Raw genomic sequence first — 14,734 nt, forward strand, 5'->3', positions numbered from 1 at the left:
CGACTGCTGCTACAAGTGGCGGAAATGTTACAAAGACAACTTCAATTTTATATCAATTGTTCGGAGAAAGTATGGTGCAGACATTTTTGCGTTTTAATTCCATATTCGTAAAAATATGGAATTAAAAGTGTTATTCTCGAGGAAATGAATTATAACTGTAAACTTGGTGACAGGTATAACAAACTAATCCAATCATTAATGAACCAAAACTAGACCAAATATTCTTAAGCCTGTTTTGAGATTTTTACATATGATATTGAAGTGGACAAATAACACGATCTGACGAATCTGTTAACGAATCCATAATCTCCATGGTATCACGTAATTACCTGCGGCAACGCAAAGAAGATTATAATGCTAATACAACTAAAAATGCTATTCAAATGATTATTATTATCACGGTAGTGCAATGACAACATTTAAGGTTTTTGTTACAAAAGTTATATTATATATAGATTATTAGATGGAATTTTCAGTAATTTTTCGAGTACAGGTGCAGTTGTTTTAGAAAGTGATTTATGTAACTTGGAAGTTTAATTGCAAAACAAAAAAAGTACCTGTGCTCTGTTTAAGAATAGCTATGTGCAAAACCAAATAAGTGAAATAAGGCTGGAAATTGGGACTTACGTCGACAATAAAAGTAAACAACGTAAAGTTCTTTTTGTTTTCGAGTCTAAATTTGTGGAACGTCAAGAGATTCCAGGCCAATTCGCCGATATAAGAAAATGATTGGGTATGCTGCTCATCAGTTTAAACAAAATTAATTGCGACAGGACACATAATTATAAGAGGTAACGCTATGAATTACCGCTTGAGAAACAGTTACACATTTTCGGATGTATTAGTCGTAAACAATAATTAAACCACTTTTGCTGTGTGCAGCCGTTTCTCCGGTCTCCAGTTAATTACTGCTGTTCTTAAGAGAAGCCGAGGAGGCATTTGCATAAAGAAATAAAGATATTGCTGCAGTGGATCATCAGTGAGTATGGTGTGCAACAGTAATTGACAAATATCGAATTCTTTTACTTCAAGTCAGCTTGACTCAAAAGCGATTATTACGCATTTTCAACATTCACACACATTCGACGACATTCTCGCTGTGCTTATTTAGCAATTTTGTCTGCTGTTGGTCTTTGCATTGACAATCGAATTCTACAAAGACTAGAGATCCACACATGATATTTTGTCAACAGTCGGATGTTATTCTTCTGGCCGAGTCGATAGTACTCGGTTCACTATAAGATATTAATTTTTCCCTCACGCAGGTTGTTAAATGATAAGTCATATTTTGAAAGAAACACCGTTTTAGAAAACATATTTAAACTTTTTCATGCGTCCAGCTAGCGTATATAATAGGTAAGCATTTTGACTCTAGTCATCATATGAGTGTGACACGTGTATAGATAGGAAGATTGTCGACTGTTCCGAATTCATAAAAGGCACGAACGAATCAAACTTTTCTGAATTCCGATTTCTTCTGCAAAAATCTGAGACCTTTTCTTGAATCAGAATGGATTTTGTAAAAATTAGAAAAAAGATTATGAGCTTGTGTAATATTATATATTGATGTCAACCTCCGCAAGCGAACATAAAATTGAGACGAACAATCGTCTGTTTGGGGAATTACTTTTAAGCATCTTGGGACTGGTATATATATATATATATATATATATATATATATATATATATATATATATATATATATATATATATATATTAACATATGACATGTGACATTTTTCTTGCTTTGCTTTTTTTCGTTGGATTTGAATACCCTAGAATATATTCGTAGAATTCAGTGTAATGCTGCGAGATCTTACTTTTTGTAATGGTATTTTTCGGTTTTTAAGTATATAAGTATATATGTATATATATATATATATATATATATATATATATATATATATATATATATATATAAAGTTCGTTTGAAATTATTACTTATATATATAATGTTCATTTGACTTTACTATTTATATATAATACATATATAATATATATACTTATATAATACATTTACTACTTATATATATATATATATATAAGTATATACTACTTACTTTACTTTATATCCTATATGCTACTTACTTTACTACTTATATATATAATACATATATAATATATATATATTTATATATATAATACATATATAATATATATATATTTATATATATAATACATATATAATATATATATATTTATATATATAATACATATATAATATATATATTTATATATATAATACATATATAATTTACTACTTATATATATAATACATATATAATATATATATACAGTTTTTAAGCATATATAAAGTTTGCTTTAAATTATTACTTATATATAATGTTCATTTGAATTTACTATATATATATATATATATATATATATATATACATATATATATATATATGGGAAAGTGAAATTGTGTGTCTGTCTGCGTGTGTATACATTTCACTACCAAATTATTCTGTCAATTTTCAGTCTACAGACTTGAGATTTTACATAAGGTGGTATTGAGATTTGGGAAAATTATTTTTTTTTATCGATTTTCGACCCGAAATCTCGCTGTCAAGAGGTCAAAGTTCAACGATTTGACTTTTGAAAAATCTATCAAACTCTTCCGCCCATTTAGGGTCTTAACACTTGAAATTTAAGATGTAGGTTACTTTGACATGGACCAAACTTTTTAATTGGATTTGAGCCCAAAACAATAAATATTGAGGGGCCAAAATGTGGGACAAAGTTTAAAAAAATCGACCTCTTAGCAAATTTAAGATCTAAGCATTTGAAATTTTAAACAAAGTGTATTCAGACATAGGGCAAGCTTTTTAATGTGTTTTTGGCCGAAAACTTGGCTACTATAGGGTAAAAGTTCAAAAGCTTTTGCCTTTGTGGTCTCCAGCAAAATTTGGGTCTAAACATTTGAAATTTTACATAAATGGTATTCAAACACGAACAAGATTTTGGGCGAACATTTGGCTGCTGAGAGCTTAGCATACTCTACCAAACTCTTCTGCTAATTTTGGGTCTAACACTTAAAATTTTAGATGTAGGTTTCTTGGACATGAGTAAAACTTTATAATATATATATATATATATATATATATATATATATATATATATGTATATATGCATATTAAGTTATGAACAGTACATAGGGCCCGAAAAAAGCTGGGCTGAACTGCTAGTGTGCATGTATATATATATATATATATATATATATATATATATATATATATATATATATATATATATATATATTGCTCGTTTGAAATTAGCACTCTGCAATACGTCTTAAAGCAGGTTGTGCAGTTATAGTTTGAATGGCTACATGTATTTGAGAAAAGTCAAACCCAAAACGAGGTAACATTGGTGAAATTCATTGGTATAGTAAAAACATGCCGGTTTTACATAGATAATAAAACTCTTTATTCTTTCAGAAAAGTGTAGTTCCTCTGTGGATTTTCGACAAAAGTATGCTTTGGTAGCGATAACGTAACAGGTTTTGGGATGATCCTTCGGCGTAACAAGCAGAAGGTGCATTGCTTTAGTTCGAGGAGAGCCGTGATCTACAATAGTGTCGCATATAGATGTCATCAACTATTGAAATTTAAGTTCGTAGAAGGAATGATTTAAATTAATTCGAGAAGAATTGTCGATCTGTGTGAGTGACACATTAATAGTGTGATAACGACACGACACGGCTTATACGAAAAAATTATTGTGAGTTGGAATAAAGAGCTATGGTGATGTGTTGTTTAAAAATATTACATAAAAGATTGCAGTACATTACTATAAATTGTAGACAAAACGGGAAAAATAACGAAATATTATGAGACAAAAGTACTTTAAATAAAACTTTACCACATGAACATGATAAAAATATATAGTTTGATACTTACCCAAGAGCAATTATGTTTTGCAGGCCATTGAAAGCAATAAAACGTTAATATTTAATATTGCTCTTCTTTGAACATTATGTATATAAAGTCTGAAATCAATCTACTTTCACTTTTAAGATAAATTGAATCAAAACTGCTAGATCCGTAACCAAAACGGAGACACAAAAGATCTGTGCAAATATTTGCATGAAGCATTGACAATCCCTTCAGATTCTAGTGCTTTGCAAGTTTTCTTATTAAGTCATCTTAAATGCAGACCAAACATTTTACAAAAACTAGAGATAGCATCACTCAAGAAATAAAAAAACGCAATTTAGACTAAACAAAAAACAACCAAAAGAAATCCCCAAAATTTAAAATTCTTATTCCCTAAAATTTTAAAGATCACACGTGTGAGAAATTTTGCAAGAATTTGACAATTTATGGTAAATTCAATCTTGTTATATAGTATTTTTTTTATTTATATAGACTTTTGCACTGCCATATATATATATATATATATATATATATATATATATATATATATATATATATATATATAGTAAATCAGCTTCAATTATTAAAACAACTACATATACTGTCATTAAAATGTTCAAAGATTGAGGAAAAGAGAAGACTGTTCCCATTTTTAAAAATTTAATTCTAAGAAATCAATAATCCATGACAGTTTTTTTTAATGCGTTTTTTTTTGTTTAAGGCAGTACTCCGTTTTAGTTTACAACGTATATAACAACTTAATTTGATGAAATCAAAATAATAGTTGACAATTCACTAGTTAATAAAAAATAAAGAATGCAAACAATTATTCTTAACAACAGAAATTCGTATTTAAATAATAAATTATTCGTATTTAATTAATATGAAAATTATTTAACCGTATGACTTCGATCGCTTATACTCGTTGACATTTATTATTATTCTGATATTTTGTGAATTTCCTCACAGTAATAAAAGAAGAGAAAGAGAGAGAAAGGGAGATAAAGTGAAAGAGATGGAGAGAGTGTGCGTGTGTGTTCACATTTTCAGGTAAATATTGTCACACTAAGTCATGCAGACTAACGTAAAATTAAAAACAATACTTAATATGGTATTTTAGATATCGGTATTTATTTTGTATCTTGTGTATTTATTAAGTTATCTCCTCACTACAATAATGATGTTATTCACGCATTTATAATAACTGGCAGGACCCATGGAAATTCCACACAATGAGAATTATATACAATTTACATGTTTTGATAAAACCGATACTATTAATATATTTTGATAATATATCATTATGATAATATTAAAAAATGAGGCTACATCAATGAGAGATTTCCTATATTATTATTCAAGTTTGCTCGATTTAACGAATTTGGCGTTTATAAAGCAGATTGGCTTCAATTATTTACAAAGCGTAACGTGTAGACTAACTTAATAAAGAATAAACAGCAGAGTATATACTACTACTACTACTACTACTACTACTACTACTAATAATAATAATAATAATAATAATAATAATAATAATAATAATAATAATAATAATAATAATTGGTAGGGTACTGTGGAAATTCCACAGTAACTTTTCATTAGACATCTTTGCAATTACATTTCAATAATACTGCTTTATTTAAACTAATTATTGTCTCTCAAGTTGAAAAATGTTACCTTTTAATGTCAGTTAAATATTCACTTCGTGAATAAAATGGATCTCACTTTTCCCTCTTGATGAAATAATTGAAACCTTTTTACAACACAATTAATTCTGAAAAATGATACAATAAAATCAGTTCTATTTAAACACATATACTGAATGTTACCTTTTCAGTTATTTTCTATTGTAACAATTACATGTATATAAAAATTACATGATTATAGTATAAATGATAAGAATGTTTAAAAAAAAATTGGTCGAGTCGATGGTAATTATTAATTTTTAAATTGGTGATGGAATAATTTAACTGATGATAAAATGTGACAATTGTTTTATAGGTTAATCTTTTTAATTTATCACGTCATCACGTTTGTTTCTATTATCCTTTTCACTTTCAAAATATATGTTAAATTCTTCATTAATTGCGATTGAGTTATGGAAAACAATATTTTAATCGTTATTTGCAATTAAAATATTTTTTCTTTCACCCTCTAGAGTTGTATATTGTATAATATTATCTATATCTATATTTTAAATCGTTTATTGCTAACGCTTTACTCGCTCTCACTCCCTCTCGATATGTCTCTGATTAAAAAAATAGCCGGAGGTAGTAAAACGAAATCTGGTGAAAATGATTAGCATCGCTCGTTATAAATAAAACATATCATATCATATTCAACTGGTATATGGACAGAAGAATAAAAAATAGAAAAGAGAAAGACAGTGAAAGTATATATAGTCAAGCGAAAGAAACTAATGTTGAATTTTATGCTTTAATCTTTTCATATTGAACTGGCTTTGCCAACTCACTTAAAAAACGTAGTGACCATCGTTTTATACCTTTTTTCTTTTAACATGGTCTAATTCAAAATTAAATCTTTACCGAACTTTCTAAATACGGTGTTCATTAAAAAAGAAATTGGGATGTCGTAGTCTTTGATGTTTATGGACAAAAAAGAAAAGGAAAATGCTTTTTTTTTGGAATACGTCACATGACTTTAAAAGACAATCGGAATGAAAATGGTTAGCATTTCCGACAGAAAAGAAGCAAGTTTCTAACAAAAAAGAATATTTATAGAATAATACAATTTCTCTTCTTCAATTCAAGTATGAATTAATATACAAAAATCAAGAGGGGTAGTATTTTGAAAATGTTTATTAACGTCTGTAAAAAAACAAACAAAAACAACAAAAAATGGTCTTATATATGATGGCACATCCATCTGCTAATGGCTATCTAATAAGCATTTTTGGCCCGATCTCTAACCCTGCATATATATATATATATATATATATATATATATATATATATATATATATATATATATATATATATAATATATTATATATATATATTCTATATATATATGAGTATTTCTATACACACATATATGCATATATATATATATATATATATATATGTAGACATACACACAGATTGATAAATTGACAGAAAAATACAAAAAAAAAACAAGTTAAAACATAATGCATAACTTGTTAACAGAGAGTATATTTGTATGTATATATATATGTGTGTATGTATATGTGTGTATCAAGGTTATCAACATTTAATAAATTTTTGTTTTAATTTTGGTTTTCTTCTATTTTTTTCTGTTTTGAAAGTTGTCGAATTTATGCTTATTGATTTAAATCAACAATCATAAATTCGACAACTTTCAAAAGTCATTTCACTAATTCTCTCTTTCTCTTTCGTTATTCTCTTGTCATGTGTGTGTTATCAAATTGTAAATGCTTCTAATAATGGCTAATTTTGAAGAAGACATAATTAAATCCTATAAATCCATTTGATTGTACTGTTTTGCCGATTCTTATGGAGAAGGATACATCTAATTTTATATATATATATATATATATATATATATATATATATATATGATTATATACAAATTATAGAGTATGTACTGAAATAGCTATATAACGATATATATATATATACATATATATGTATATATATATATACCTATATATATACAAGCACACATAGTATGTTGTGAAATAGCTATAAATGTTTATAGATGCAAACATTTATACAATATAATAATTTATAATACTTAAACTTACAGCATCAATGTTTGTTACAAAACGGCATATTCATAATCAACCGCAATTTCTAATGAACAAATCTTTCTCTGTGTATTTTTCTCACCCTCTATGAATTTTACTGATTGCAATCCCGAACAGATTTTAATATTTCTGTGAGAGATAGATAGAGAAGGTGAAAAAGACAAACAACAACAGAGAGAGCGAGGAAAAGATAGAGTGAACTTGGCGGAACAAGCATAACATCCAACGGAAAAAACAAAACAAACACATTAGAACATATGTTAAACGAGACAAAGTTTATAGCCATTGATGAGGTGAACGAAGATGCCAGTAGCGCTACAGCTTGTTGTTCTGCTTTAGGCACCCAAAACGCTGGTATCACTCTGGTTGCTGATGATGGCAAAGTAAGCAAACATGTAGATAATCATATGAACAGACTGAGGGCAATAAATGACTACACATACAGAAGGAACACATAAAAAATAGAACATGCGTAAAAGTTTGATATTTCGCCCTGTTACTGAGGATTCCCTAAAAAAAATAAAACCCTGAAATTTACTAAATGTGCATGGCAAAGAAAAAATAGGGACATTGTTTAAGAATAGAAGGAAACAGTTAAGCTGAGATAACATATAAAACTACCTTAAACAGCAGAAGGAGGCGGTAGATAGAAGATAGAAATATTTGTGTATATATACTCCTATTTCCGCTTTTACTATGTGTTTCAGAGGAAGCCTTGCACAATAATTAGGTGAAATATCAGACATCTACGCGGTTTTTAGTTTCGTGATTTATTTCTATCGCATATGACGATACCAGTAGCAAACATTCAAACTATGTATGGCCACTCTAATCCTAAAATAATATATTCTTTCTATTTGTTATTCTAAAGAATAACAAATAGAAAGAATATATTATTTTAATATATTCTTTCTATTTGTTATTCTTTAGAATAACAAATAGAAAGAATATATTATTTTAGGATTAGAGTGGCCATACATATATATATATGTGCGTGTGTGTGTATGTATGTAATAGGTGTGGTGTGTCTTTAAGTGGTAAATATTAATAGCGATAACAGATATCTCTTGTATATATTCTACTTCAATATCATGTGGATTGATAAGTAAAAGTTATTCAAATCTTATACAAATCTGTCACTAATTTCGGTTTTCGATGTTATTTATAAGTTTCAACAGAATAACAAGGAGTTTGTGTAATCACTCTTATTCGATTGCTAAGAAACATGAGGCGAAATTGGAAGCAGGGCAAGTTCAAAAAGAAATGTTTGAAGGATGAAGATGCATGTTTCTTTACAAAAACACAGCATAACAAAAAGCGGCTGATTATTTTGAAATATTCCGTTTCGTGACTACTTATGTTATAAATCCTTCCGGCAAATATGAAATGCTTCTTTAGGTCGCCTAAATCTTTTAGGGCTGTCCGCTACGATGATTATACAGTCTTAGACTCTCAATGTATTTAATGGTGCTTCTTTAAGACCATATTGTTTAGCAGTTATTTTAATGTTCAGCTATTTAAGTGTCTTCCAGAACTCGTAAGCCCCCAGAATCTCGGTGTATGTATTACAATGGCAAACAAGTCGTTTTGGTTTAATTTTACGATTAAATATTACGTTTATATTGTGACCATATAACATCACAATTTCAGTCATTTGTTTTTTTAACGTATTTTTCGATAATGACCTTAAACTTGAATTTTATTGTAAGATTAATATACAGAAAATTGTTTTAACTTAAACACGTTACGAATTTCCAATATTATACAATTTCTAAATATAAAAACCTTGAACATTAGACAGATTTTACCAATTTCTTACTCACTTGGCCTCCAATTAATATGTCATATGATGTGTGTATATATTTATGTTAGTAATGGAATTTTCCGCTTTTCTAAGATTTTTTATAACACCATGTGCAACTCTCTGTTGGTCTCCTTTTCTCTCTCTACATATATATTCATATATATACATGCATATATATTAAAACAGAGACATATATAAATATATATATATATATATATATAATCATGTTATCAAAGAGTAAATCTTTAATAAATCAACACTTATCAAGATAAGAAAAGCTCAACACTATAAAGGGGAGCAAAAACAATCATATTTAATTAAAGATAAGGAATGAAAATTATATATACCTTTAATATATCATCAGAACAATAGGGAAAGGTGAGAAAAATGAAAGAAAAACTCTTTTGGCCATGGCATTTCGAAGCTAAATACTTCTCATCAGAAGGGGAGAAGGGTTAGGAGTATACAAAATGCAAATATAGAAAACACTTGTTTAATGGCATTTAGAAATGAAATGATGATGAATGATGAAAAATAGTAACGAAAAGTAGGGTAAATCGAAATGTATAAAATATTAAAAATATTTTTCTTCTATCTACGTTTTCTTTTCTTGTTTCATATATTTTAAATATATTACCGATTTACCATTATATGTTGTATTAACCTATAATTACTATTTACCATTTTATCCTCGATAAGTTCTGATTCATTAGTAAGCAGTTATTTGTAACATCGGTTGATGCTCAATTATTTATTGCGGACTATTATCCTCATCTTTTAGTTGTTGAAAAAAGACGAGGATAATAATCCGCAATCTAAATTTTATGTATGGTTTCACATTCAAATTAATAAATAATTTAATATAACCGTAAATGGTAAACAGTTTTTTGTTCAGTTTAGTTTAGTTTTGTATATGCAAACATGTGTAATAGTTTATAATTATTGTTATTTTCATAAGTATGCATACATTAATCAGAATTAATAAATTTACTAATTATTAAATAGAACATTTTGGCAACATATTCCTACATTAATAGATTGGTTTAGTGACTTTATTTCTAAAATTCAAAATGGCGTAATAGAAACATAGATATATAAGTATTTACTGATTCTATTCCAATTTTTGGATTTTAATCATGTGAAAACGTAGTTATTTGCTTTTAGCGGATTGATTGTTGCTATTTCTTCTGAGGAGTTAAGGGCAAAATAGATTCACTAATTGATATAATAATTAAGTGATTGATTATGAAAGAGATACTATAAAGAATTGTAAATGTCAACTGAATTAAATGAATAAATTAGAAGACAGTCAACATTATGAACTTTAGAATATAGAAGTTATTCACTATATTATAATATAATTACATTGAACTTCTTAAATAAGGAAATAATATTGCTCTGTGATTACATTGAAATTCTTAAATAAGGATTGGTATATATTATAAGGAAAGAAAATATATTTCCACAGAAATATATATATATAAAAATATATATTTATTTATAATATATATATATATATATATATATATATATATATATATATATTAAACTAGAAAAATGACAATTGAATAACCCTTATAAAAATTGAAACAAAAAATTATAATAAAAAAAAATTCGTTGCCCATTTATTTGGAAAATCCGTTGTCTGTGAAAATCAATGGGTTAAAAAAATTTTCTTCGTATGCTTTATTGTTGAGTTTTTGCTTGATAATAAATGTAGCTTATGCATTGTTTTATCACCAGGTTTTTTGTTTGTTCAATAGCTTTATCTAGTATATTGAGATTTCTTTTATCTGGATATGTTCTAACGCATAGATCTAGCTTATCTTTGTATATTTTATTAGATATATGTATGTATATATATATAGATATATAACTATATACATGCATATATATATATAAACTGTATATATGTAAAATATAGTTATATACAAAAGGAACTAGTTCAAAATCTCTTAGTATACTTAGCATTTACGCATATATGTAAATATGAGCATACGTAATCAAAAATAGACACCTATATAAAAACGTGAATATTCACAAATATGTGTATGTACAGTAATGTATATACATAATTACCTTTATATAGGGTGTATTCTACTTAAAGCCCACCTATGTGTATATATATAAACATATATATTTATATATATATATATATATATATATATATATATTTATTTATATATATTTTATATATGCAAAAAATCGTCAGCTGAATAAAAACTACAAATGTATATATATGAATATATATGCTTAAGTATAAACATTTATTTATCGTTGTTGTTGAATTCAATTACATACTATTTTATATATGTATATATATATATATATATATATATATATATATATATATATATATATTGCAGCCGTGTATAGATATGTGTATATATATATATATTAAAGTCTTGTATGTATACATATATATATATATATATATATATATATATAATTTTTTTAAGCCAAAGACAATGCGGGGAAAGACCGGAATTATGAAAGTAAAGAAAGAAAAACAAACAAATGTAGACGGGTGTGCTACTCAAGTACATCCGTCTGCATTTGTTTGTTTTTCTTTCTTTACTTTCATAATCCCGGTCTTTCCCCGCATTGTCTTTGGCTTAAAAAAAATAAATTCTATATATTTCTTTACCAACAATGCTTTAAGCAAACTACTACCTACTCTTATATATATATATATATATATATATATATATATATATATATATATATATATATATATATATACTGCGTGTCAAATTATTAACGAGATAAAATTTGTTTACCAGTTTCAGAAACTTACCGATAGTTTCGTATCAAAAGCTTCGGAATTTTTGGCAATGCTGAGCTGCGCATACTGTGAATTTTTCGTACTGTTCCGCGCAATTTAAACAACTTGCCATCGTAATTGCTAAATCCACGGTATTTGAGGTGTGTCAAATTATTAACAAGGCAGTTTGTTTCGTCAATAAAATGGGTCGAAAAGGTAGTTTGATTAATTCTGAGAAGAGTACTGTTACAGTACAGCTAGCAAACGGTAAAACTGCCATCCAAATATCGAAAATGATAGGACGGTACCATAAAACTGTGAAGAACTTTGTCAATGACCATACAAAGAGAGCTGATAAAAGTAAATCTAGAGTTGTTTCAGGCCGTTCTCTACTCCAAAATAAACGTGAAGTTGTTAAGAATCCTGTCCAGACAAGTCGAAAAGTCTTTGATCAAGCCGGATTGGAGAATATCTCAAAAAGTACTCGATGTCGCCTTCTGAAAGAAGTGGCACAGTCTGTTAATCCTGTGTCAAAGCCTCCATTAAAGCAACATCACATACAAAATTGATTTAAATGGGCAAAGGACAACATGAAAACGGATCTTTCCAAAGTTTTGTTCAGGGATGAAGTGCGTGCCAACTCTTGATAACCCAGATGGCTGGAGCAAGAGATGGGTCCTAGATGAACAACATCGTCATCGGCGTTTAAGGCGCCAACAAGGTGGTGGTGCGATAATGATTTGGACTGGGATTATTGGAGGTACTTTAGTTGGCCCATGGAAAGTCACAGAAGGCGTAAAAATAACGTCAAATGCTTACATAGCTTTTCTGAAGGAGCATTTTGAACCATGGCTGAAGAAGCAAAGATTGACGTTCAGAAGAACCATAATTTTTATGCAGGATAATGTTCTCTCGCATACAGCAAACAAAAGCAAAGAGTGGTTGCAACAACTGGGGTTCTCTGGGCTACGGAATATGGAGTGGCCTGCGAATTCACCAGATTTGAACCCAATTGAGAACCTTTGGAGTAATATGAAGCGACGTCTCTATGCAAGTGGACGCCAATTTAAGAGCAAAGATGAGTTGTGGGTGCCTTCCAATAGGTACCGGGAGTTGTGGGATGCTCTCCAAGAGATATCGCGAGGAATAACTGTTGACAAAAACACAAATTTGACTTATTCCGTGGACCAACCTCATTTACAAGTCATTCATAAAAAAAATCGCATATCCCCTGCTAATTATGTAAACGTAGAAATTGCTATATAATTATTGTGTTCTAAGCAGTTTTCCTAGTTCATTTAATGTTTGAAAATTATTTCAATAAAGAAGTTATGGGTATATATTGTTTTTTCTCAACCACCTTAATAGCCTGACACACTGAAATCAACATATATTCCTGTCTTCTGCCATAGTTTGGCTAATACTGCTTAAAATATTTTTACTTTCTGACTGAAGTAGCTGAAAAATATTGTAAGCACTTTCTCAAAGTTTCATGGATTTTTATTCACACGTTCCTTAAATATTAAAAAAACCGTAAACTCGTTAATAATTTGATACGCAGATAAATAGATTAATATGATCGTATTATGCTATTGCAATAATGATGTAGTCCCTTTTATTTATTATTTCAAATAGATGTTATATTGAAAATTATCTTTTACTTATTGTTATTTCAATTCTCATTTCATACGCGGATGAATTAATGCAGATATTTATATTCTTCAGTATATATATATATATATATATATATATATATATATATATATATAAATTAAATAAGATACGTATTACATCGAACACGTTAAAGCCAAATAGCTGCAACACGATTTTTTTACCTTTATAAAATAAACGAGTATTTATTTTTAAAGAGAGAGATATACTTCGGAGATAGACTCCTTTTTCAATCTCTCTCTATATATTTTTTTCTCTTATTCTTCGCCAATGTGTCGAATGGAAGAATATTAACTGAGTCCACGTGATGTTAGCTGCGGATATATATATATATAGCCGGATAATAACGCATGGTCGCGTGTGGTTTGAAAATCTGGGTAATCTATCCATTAAAACGCCTTTTAATGGATAAAATACCCCCCACATATATATATATATATATATATATATATATATATATATATATGTTGATGACTGCCATAGTAATATAAATTTTTGCTTGCTTATGCGTACATATATATTCTTTATATTATAGAGAATTTATATGCATACACATGTATATATTTATATTCATATACATGTATATATATATATATATTTAGCTTTCCGTTTAAATGTTTACAATATGCAATTCTTTGATAAAATGATATATAATAAACAAGTTTTAAAAAGCGTTATGTACATGATCACAATGTACCTAAGTTTCTCCCATGAATAGTTGTAAAGGAATATACAGAGACAACTCTTGTATTAAACCCGAAGTAAGGTTTCTCGTGTGTTGTCCATTAAATTCACAATTATAATAGCCCAAAATGCTGAAACTACTTGTAAGTATTGTTACTTAGATACGCATGAAAATGCTCAGATAT

At 27.9% G+C, this 14,734-nt stretch overlaps 1 protein-coding gene across 4 annotated transcripts in view; it reads right to left on the reverse strand.

Moving 5' to 3' along the window:
- The window catches only part of LOC145266480 (uncharacterized), a 788,679-nt gene that overhangs the window by 9,981 nt on the left and 763,964 nt on the right, over positions 1-14,734 (reverse strand). The window lies entirely within an intron of this gene.

This window comes from Euprymna scolopes, chromosome 41, assembly GCF_053919585.1.
Source record: "Euprymna scolopes isolate OS-2025 chromosome 41, ASM5391958v1, whole genome shotgun sequence".
NCBI classification, from domain to species: Eukaryota; Metazoa; Mollusca; class Cephalopoda; order Sepiida; family Sepiolidae; genus Euprymna; species Euprymna scolopes.